A 9,824-nucleotide genomic window follows, 5' to 3' on the forward strand; every position below is an offset into this window, starting at 1 on the left:
GCAAGACGATCAATTAACCAGGCTCTGGTTTAGAGCCTGGGCTGTGGGGAGACGGAAATTAGTCACAGAAATAGTCGGAACAGTTCTCTCACATGAAGCAGCAGCAGCGGGGACCAGCAGATGGCAATGGTTGCAATCGCGGTTGGAGGTCAGGCCAGGCGGCTCAGACTCATGCCAGGCGTGTATGCGAGCGTGCCCGCAATCTGGAGAGGAGGGTGGGGGAGAGGGGATTGCAGTAGGGCCATCCGCCTTGTGGGGTGATTTCTCACTTTCTATCTCTCTGTCTCTCTGGGAAACCCACGTGCCCTATAGCAAAAATCTTTCTCTAAAAAAAAAAAAAAAAGCAGCAGCAGTATGACTATTGGGTGCTCGCTGCTGTGAGTTCTCTGTACATATTAACTCGTTCATCACGGTTGTCAGGATTCAAACGCACACGACCCTCCAGGATGGAAACATCGTTTGACTGCATACCTTGAAACCTGGGTAAGACGGGTACCAGCAGATAGCACTCTGGTTACATCGCTGGAGTCCTGGACTTGGTGACAAGACTCGTGCTGGGCATGTGTGCGTGCTGGCACGATCCCTGGAGAAGGGATTGCTGGCCGTTGGTTCCCTGGGGGGTAATTTCTCACTTTCTGTCTCTCTGGCCAAAGCATGCGCCCTATACCAAAAATTGCTCTCTTTAAAAAAAGAAAGAAAGAAAGAAAGAAAGAAAGAAAGAAAGAAAGAAAGAAAGAAAGAAAGAAAGAAAGGTGGGTGAGATCTATCCAGGAGACAGGACAGAAGAAAAGCTTTCCAAAGGTGAAACATAGTCAATGGTCCTGAGGCAAAGAAATGGAATGCTTAGGACAGTGTGTTTTGTTTATTGCCAGAGAGTGTGTGTCCTAGCCAGAGACTGAGGAGGTGAGGAGGAGAGAGAGAGGAAGCATGCCTGTTCCCCGCCCCCCCATAGGGCACCGTCAGTGCTTTTCAAACTGCATGTTGTGGCAGGGGGAAATTATTTATTTATTTATTTATTTATTTATTTATTGCCAGAGGGACTGCACTTGTCAAAGAGACAGAAAGAAAAAAAAAAGCATCCCTCATGGGGAATGGTTATACTCGATCCCTTCTCCATTTCTCACTCCTTTTGGGCACATGCATACCTACCTGGCATGTATTCCTAGCTGCCAAGTCAGGGGTTCCAACCATGTGGTTGGCCATGCGGGATTCAGCTCCTGGAACCACCTGGCCATGGCAGACCTATGCCCTGTTCCTTGGTCATCACATCAATTTAGTGGGCACTATTTCTTTTTTTTTAAGAGAGAAAATGAAAAAACACCCCCTCCCCAGGGATGCCCATGCCATAATCCCTTCTCTATTCTCCTCTTGGGATTTTGGGCACATGCATGTGCTTGGTATGTATTTCAAGCCACTGGGTCCAAGACTCGAGCTGCCCGGTTGGCCATGTGGGACCAAACTGTTTTAACCATCATGCCGCTGTCTGGCCCTTGGGCACCATTTTCTTTTTTAAAGAAATGGAATTTTTTTAAAAAATCACTTTTCTTTCTTTCTTTCTTTCTTCCTTTCTTTCTTTCTTTCTTTCTTTCTATGTTAGAGAGATTTTTGCTATAGGGTTTGAGTGCTCGCTGGAGAGACAGAGAAAGACAGAGAATGGAGGGGGGAAATGGCCACACTTCAATCCCGTTTCCTCCATTCTCTAGGGATTTGGGACACACCTCCCCGTGTGAGCTTCAAGCTGCCAGGTTTGCACCTCGAACCATAGTTGACTTACATGGGCACCCAGCAATGTAACCATTACACGGTCTATAAAAGCAATAAAGCTTAAATACTGCCTTGGGAAACATGTTACTACGTCAGCCAGGTGGCAACATAAAATAAATTTCTTCCTGTGGGCTGCAATTTAAAAAATATTTGAAGAACACTGCTTTAGAATAGTAGTCCTCGGGCTGAAAGATGGCATAGTGATTAAGGCACTGGACTCCCACATGGTCGCCCGCGGTTCGAGTCCTGGACCTGGTGGCTTGCTTTCTCACTTTCCTTCTCTCTGTCTCTCTCTGGTCCACTTCAAAAAAAAAATGAGGGACCAGCAGTTAGCGTAATGGCTATATTGCTGGATTCCCACATAGTCAACTGCGGTTCGCGTCCTGGACCCGGTGGCTTAAAACTCACGCTGGGTGCGTGTGCGTGCGTGCCCAAGATCCCGAGAGGAGAATGGAGGAGAAGGGATTGTGGCGTGGCCCCCCCCCCCCCAGGGGATGATTTCTCGCTTTCTGTCTCTCTGTCTCTCTCTGTCTGGCGAGCGCCCATGCCCTATAGCAAAAAGCTCTCAAAAAAAAAAAAAAAAAGAAAAAAAAGAAATAATGACAATGAATAAAATGAACTAAAGAATAGTAGTCCTCAGCCTTTTTAGCACCAGGGACTAGTTTTGTGGCATCGTTTATCCAGGAATGGGGAGGAGGTGGTGGGGATGGTTCTGGGATGGTTCAAGCATCACCTGTCTGCTGGTGGCCCAGTCCCTGTGAGGTACTGGCCTGTGGCCAGAGGGCTGGGAACCCTTGTTTTACAAAGATGGCAAGAAGGCCAGAATGCTTGAAGAGCAGAGAGCGGTCGGGCGGGGACTTCCTGCTAAGCCTGAGCAGGTTAGCAGGAGCCATGCCACAGGGCTTTGGAGAACCATTCAGCACAGCTGTCCAAACAGCAGTGCTGCTAAAGGGTTAAAGCAGGGAGCTCTGGTTACACCTGCATTTTCTGACTAGTTACTGTGGCTGCTGATAGGTGTCTAACTGGTGTCTCCTGGGCTTTGGTTTCTCAGGGGAGAAAGAGAAGGCACCGTCTCTAGGTTCAAGGGACTCAGATTTTTTTTTTTTAATTGCTAGAGAGATTTACAACAATGTAACTTTCCTAATGTCATTGAATTATACACTTGGAAAGGGTTAAATGGTGAATGTTGTATATATACATATACACACACACACATATTTTAAAGAATTATTGTATTTAACTTTATTTTCAGTTTGGTCAGAGAGTGACAGAGGGAGCGAGAGAGAAAGCATGCAAGAAAGCAAGCCACCAGATCCGGGATTCAAACCACGGTTGGCCACGGTGGGAGTCCAGCACCTTTAACCACCATGCCACCTGGTGGCCTCTATGTTATATGTATTTTACCACAATAAAAAAAAAAAAAAAAGGAATAATGAGGGGCCAGTCAATGGCCTAGTGGTTAAAGCAGTTGGATCCCACATGGCCAGCCACACAGTTTGAAGGTTTGAATCCTGGATCTGGTGGATTGAACAGCACATGTGTGTATATGATTCGATCCCAACAGGAGGCTTAACTGGAGGAGAGGGGACTGTGTTGTGACCATGGCCCATGGAGATACTGTCTCCCTCTCCCCCTTTCTCTCTGTCTCTGGACACAAATAACTATAGCCTTGCTGGTTCCCCAGTCCTCACCACTCCTCATGGACCACAGCCAGCTTCACTCCACCCTGTCTGCCCCCAAAATCACTTGTTGACAAATTCTGCCAAAGTGAACAACTGACAGCCAAGCTCGAGGTGACTGCCTACAGGAAGGGCAGAGACGTCCCCTGGCTGTTCACAGGGGAGGCCCCCGGTACCAGGCCCACAGCTGGCACTAGATCCGTATTACCTGAAATAGTAATCCTAGCAGCTCTGCGAGCCTCAGGGCGCCTCAGCTGGAATCTCATTTTAATCAAGATGCTTTCTTTTCTTTGCACTGAAACCTGCCCTGGATGCAAAGCTTACAATAATAATAGGATACCAGTTACTGTGGGGCCAGCAGGTGGTGTGGTGGTTAAGGGCGCTGGACTCCCACATGGCTCTGGTCAAATTAAAATAAATAAAGTTAAACAAGATTATTCTTTTTTAAAAAAGAATAGCAGCTCCTTTACAGAAAGTGCCATTTATATATTCGTGGCAGCACCAGCATGAGGAATCGATCACAACTGCAAGAGAGATAACGCTCTTTCATCTTGGAGGTGAGGAAGCTGAGGCTGAAGAGACAGGAAGTAACTTTCCTGAGATCACGCAGAGTGGCAAGTTGAGACCCAGGTCCGATCAGAGTGTGCTTTGTTGGCTGCGCGCGGATACTATTTCCCTCCTCCTTTCTTCTTCTTTTTTTTTTTAGAGCGAGTTTTGCTATAGGTCAAGTGCACTCACTGGAGAGACAGAAACCAATAAATTACCCCAGGGGTGGGGAGTAGCCACGCTGCAATCCTTTCTCCTTCATTCTCCTCTTGGGATTCTGGACACACCTGCACATGTGCCTGGCGTGACTTTTAAGCTGCCAGGTCTGGGACTTGATCCATGGTTGACTACATGGGAATCCATCAATGTAACCACTATGCTATCTGCTGGTCCCAAGGGGAACATACTTCTAAAACCAGTTGTTTTCATGAAAAATGTTTTTTCGGGCCGTCAGGTAGTGTAGAGGTTAAGGCACTGGATCCCACATGACTGACTGTGCAGTTTGAGTCCCAGACCCAGTGGCTTGAAAATCATGCTGGGTGCATGTGTGTGTGTGCCCGATATTTCAAGAGGAGAATGGAGGAGAAGGGATTTTGTCCTGGTCATCCCCATCCACCCACTGGGGGGTGACCTCTCACTTTCTGTCTCTCTCCGATGAGTGTGTATATATATATATTACTTTGTATCTATATCTATATATGTCTATAGAAATATATAGATATACTGAAATAAAGTTAAATAAATTATTCTTTAATGTCTATAGGCATATATAAAAAATAAAGATATTTTCTTGCCATGTTGCCCAGACCAGCCCTGAACTCACAGTACTCCTGTCTCAGCCTCCCCATTAGCTGGGATTGCAGGTGTGTAACACCATCCCTAGCAGAAATAATGACTAAGACTAACACCTGCTGTTCTGCAAGGAGCTGGGAGAGTGGTAGTGGACGTTTTACACTAGTGGAACTGTGTCAGTGTTAGCTTTTATGAACGTTCATGACTGGACCATAAGGCAAATTTCAAAGAATTGGTGCCATATGTATCCCATTAATTAACCATAATATATCATGTTAGAAATAACAGAATTTTGGGAACTAGCAGGTGGCATGGTGGTTAAGGGTGCTGAACTCCCACATGGCCGACTGCAGTTTGAGTCCTGGGTCTGGTGATTTGTTTTCTCACTTTCTGTCTCTCTGGTCAAATTAAAATAAATAAATAAAGTTAAATAAAATCTTTAAGAAAAAGAATAGAATTTTTTGAATTATTTTATTTTATTATTATTTTTAAATTATTTAATTTTATTTATTTATTCATTTATTTTAATTTGATGAGAGACACACACACACACAGAGAAAGACACAGAAAGAAAGCAAGTCACTAGGTCCGGGACTCGAACCATGGTCAACCACATGGGAGTGCCCAGTGCCTTAATCATCACACCACTTGCTGGCCCTTGAATTATTTTGTTTAACTTTATTTAAATTTGGCCAGAGAGGGAGACAGAGTGAGAGAGAAAGAGAAAAAGTGAGAAAGCAAGCTACCAGGTCCAGGACTTGAACTACAGTTGGCTAGCGTCCTTAGTCACCATGCCACCTGCTGGCCCCAGAAATAATAGAACTTTATGTTTGGAAATTATGAAAAGGAAAAGAAAATAACTCATGGGTCAAATGAAAAAAATCATAATTGAAATTATGATATAACTGAATGATAATGAAAATATATAAAAAACCTTAAAGGCAGCTGAAAATTAGTGAACAAAGATTTTTCTTTTCTTCTTTTAACAGATTTATGGCATGTGCACTCACTGGAGAGACACACAGAGAGAGACAGAAAGTGAGAGATCACCCCCCAGGGGAGATGGCCATACCACAATCCCTTTCCCTCAGTTCTCCTCTTGGGATCGTGGGCATGCACACACACACACACACCCAGCATGAATTTCAAGTCACTGGGTCCAGGACTCGAACCATGGTTGACCATGTGGGAGTTTAGCACCTTAACCACTACAATACCTACTTGCCCCATGAACAAAGTCTTTAACTCTAAAGAGGAGAAAACAACAACAGGAAAAAGCTCAAAGTTAAATGAAAGATAAAAAAAGAGTAGATATTTGAATGAAACAAGAGGTAAGTTACAACGAGATCATCATTTTTTATTTTTTTTTCAGAATACAAATAAAATTTATTGTACAAAATTAAGGCATTCATATTTCATTATTCACTGAGGATAAAGACTAATTTTTTTAAGTCGTTCACAAAAATTTCACTTTCATTTCCTCTCCATCTCCAACTATGAAAATGACCTGACCAAGTGTTATCAAAGCAAACACTATAAATAACACCAAGTCCTTTTTAGAGGACTCTTCTGAAAGCTATTTCTTGGCATAGGTGACCTTCATAGCATGCGATGGTGTGATCTTAAATCCTGTCGAGGCATCCCTGGCAGCTCCAGCCTGCCCATCGTTCTCAAATTCAACAAAAGCAATGTCGTGTCTCTCAGGTAGCAAACGTACTTCCTTGAAGCCAGGGAACTGATTCAACAGCATGGATAACGTCATCTCGTTAGTCTCTTCTGGTAAATTAGTAAGGAACAAAATATAGTTTGGAGGGTAATCAGGAACCGGAGGATCTGGTGTTGAATTTCCTTGGGTATTAGCTGAAGTTGATGTTCCCTGGCCAGGTTTTATGTTTGCGGTTGTGGCAGCCTGTTCCACAGTTTGGGCTTTTTTCTTTTCTTTTTTCTTCTCTTTGTCAGCAAAAGTGCCGCACATTTATTGTATCAGAGTCTGTTTTTGCATACTGGATTCGCATTGGTTTACCATAAAAAGGAAACCCTTGTAACTGTCTCAAAGCGTTTGTGTCGTGGGTGAGCCCAATTCCTTACATATAATGACGGCCTGCCCCCTCACCTTCATGGTCTCTACGGCCACAATATCTACCCCATGGCCAAACTGGGAAAAAAGGGCATGCAGGGATCTCTTCAATTCTTTTTAAATTTTGTCGTTCATATTATTGATATAAATTGTATGATTTGGTTGGATATCCATGTTTGGGTTAGACTCTTCAAATAGCCAAGAGACAGTAGAGAATCTGAGGCCTACGTGTCTCCCGTAGGAACCGCTTATTATTTATTTATTTATATTTTTTTAAATTTTTTTTGGAGAGGTTTTTACTGTAGGGCGCGTGCACTCGCCAGATAGACAGAGAGAGACAGAGAGATAGAAAGCGAGAAATCACCCCCCAGAGGGGATGGCCATGCCGCAATCCCTTCTCCTCAATTCTCCTCTCGGGATCTTGGGCACGCACGCACACGCGCCCAGCGTGAGTTTTAAGCTACCGGGTCCGGGACGCGAACCATGGTCGACTACGTGGGAGTCCAGCAACATAGCCATTACACTAACTGCTGGTTCCCCCCCCCTTTTTTTTTTTGAGAGGTTAAAGCGACAAATTTTATGTTACTTTTTTTTTCCAGAGAGAAACACAGAAAGACAAAAGGGAGAGGAGGGAGAAGGCACCCCCTACTGGGGTGTGGTCAGGTCACAGTTGCTTCTCCCCTATTTCTCTACCCTGTCTAGACTTTGGGCAGGCATGCACATGTGCCTGACATGTTTTTCAAACTGCCAGGGCTGGGATTTGAACCGTGATCAGCTATGGGGGATCTGGCTACTTTAACCACTGGGTCATATGGCTGACTCTATGTTACATACTTTTTATCACAACACAAAAAACTTAAATACAGAGCTACCGTACGACCTATTAATTTTGTGCCTAGGTATGTACTATAAAGAAATAAAAAGATTTGTCCACACAAACGCCTGTACACAAATATTTGGAGTAGCATTAGTCACAATTAGCCTAGAAGGGGCGACCCAGCAACTGTCAGGTGGTGAACAGATGGGTAGGACGTGGTTTGTCCATGCCGTGAAGTACGATTTGGCCATAAAAAGAAAGAAAGTATTGATAATATGTTACGACATGGATAAACCTTGGAAGTATAGAATGAAATACTATTCAGACATTAAAGAGGAATGAAGTACTGACACATGTGACAACGTGGGTAACCCTGAAAGCCTGGAAAGAGGCCCGGCACGAGATCCCATGGTGTTCGATTCCGTCGCTGCAGTGCACCTAGAATAGGCAAATTCATAGGTCCGGAAAGCAGACTGGTGGTTACCTAGGGTTGAGAGGGCATTAGGGAGTGCTGGGGAGTGACTGCTAAAAGATACGGGGTTTCTGGGGCCAGCAGGCAGTGTAGTGGTTAAGGCACTGGATTCCCACATGACTGACCATGGTTCGAGTTCCGGAAAATGTTAAAACACATATTTCAATATTAACTTTCTCTTTCTTAGATCTAGTAAAAAAGGAACTTCTTTCTTTCTTTGAGAGGTTTTTGCTATAGGGCACGTGTGCACACCAGAAAGACAGAGACAGACAGAAAGTGAGAACTCACCCCCCAGGGGAGATGGCCACACCACAATCCCTTCTCCTCCATTCTCCTCTCGGGATCCTGGGCACACCCACATGTGCCTAACATGAGTTTAAGCCACCGGGTCTGGGACTCAAACCGCAGTTGACTACATGGGAGGAGTCCAGTGACATAGCCATTGCGCCAACTGCTGGTTCTAAAAAAGGAAATTCTTTGAAGAGTGAAGGGATTTTTTCCCCTAATGCTTTCTTTCTTTCTTTCTTTCTTTCTTTCTTTTTTTTTTTTTTTAGAGATTTTCACTATAGGGCACGTGCGCTTGCCAGACAGAGAGCTACAGAGAGACAGAAAGCGAGAAATCATCCCCCAGGGGGGATTGACCATCCCTTCTCCATTCTCCTCTCGGGATCTTGGGCACGAACGCAAATGAGCCCGGCGTAAGTTTAAGCCACCGGGTCCGGGATGCAAACCATGGTCGACTACATGGGAGTCCAGCGACATAGACATTACGCTAACTGCTGGTCCCCCCTAATGCTTTCTTGAAGGTCAGGGGCTCTGTCTATGAAAAGCTAGTGAGCAGTTCCTTATGACCTGTGCGAAGCAGCAGCCAGCCTTAACGTAGTCCATTGAACTAAAGGAATAGGAAAACAACACAGGCCCGTTACATTTCTCAGAGATATGAGGTGAAAGGATGGAATCTCTGGATGCGTTCCACGTCTGTACAAAGAAGCTGGACCTGCTGCTCTGCACACAGTGAAGGGGCCTGCTGTATAATACAGAGAGGCGATTTAATGTCTTTCCCAAGGAGCTCTGTAATGCTTCATATCCACGAGGGCATCTAAAATGCCCATCCACGGGACAGGCACGTCCTCCTGTCCACGTGTGTGGTAGTTTGCATGGGTTTCTGACCGGATGTCGCACACGAAGGCTGAGAGGTTATCCAAGACTCCATTCCTGTTCTGCAGAAGCGGTTCTGGAGGAGGGGCCGGAAGGTGGCGTGGTGGTTAAGGGTGCTGGACTCCCACATGGCTGACCGCGGTTTGAGTCCTGGACCTGGCGGCTTGCTTTCTCACTTTCTCTCTCTCTCTCTCTGCCCCTCTGTGGTCAAATTAAAATATTAATTAATTAATTAAGATAAAGTAACTCTTTTAAAAAAAAAAGTAGTTCTCTAGGATGGTCATCTTCTCCCGGGTCTCCTCCACCTCAGTGTTGCCACTACGCTGGGATCCCAGAGCCCCGGCTTCCTTTGCCTTGATCTTTCCCCCTCTGCAGCCTGAGCTGCTGCTTTGGCCTGCTTCAGCCTCTGGTTCTTTGACTGGCGGGCTTCGGACACCTTCTGGGTGGCCAGTTTCTTGGCCCGCAGCAACTGCTGGATCCCTTGACTGGCGAGCCACGGGGGGCCACCTGGGGGCCCGG

At 45.4% G+C, this 9,824-nt stretch overlaps 1 pseudogene; it reads right to left on the minus strand.

The window, feature by feature from the left end:
* Positions 1-6,290: 6,290 nt before the first annotated feature.
* Positions 6,291-7,075, minus strand: LOC102492219 (U2 small nuclear ribonucleoprotein B'' pseudogene; annotated as a pseudogene).
* Between the last annotated feature and the right edge of the window lie 2,749 nt (positions 7,076-9,824).

This window comes from Tupaia chinensis, unplaced genomic scaffold (assembly GCF_000334495.1).
Source record: "Tupaia chinensis unplaced genomic scaffold, TupChi_1.0 Scaffold000628_1, whole genome shotgun sequence".
Taxonomy (NCBI): Eukaryota; Metazoa; Chordata; class Mammalia; order Scandentia; family Tupaiidae; genus Tupaia; species Tupaia belangeri.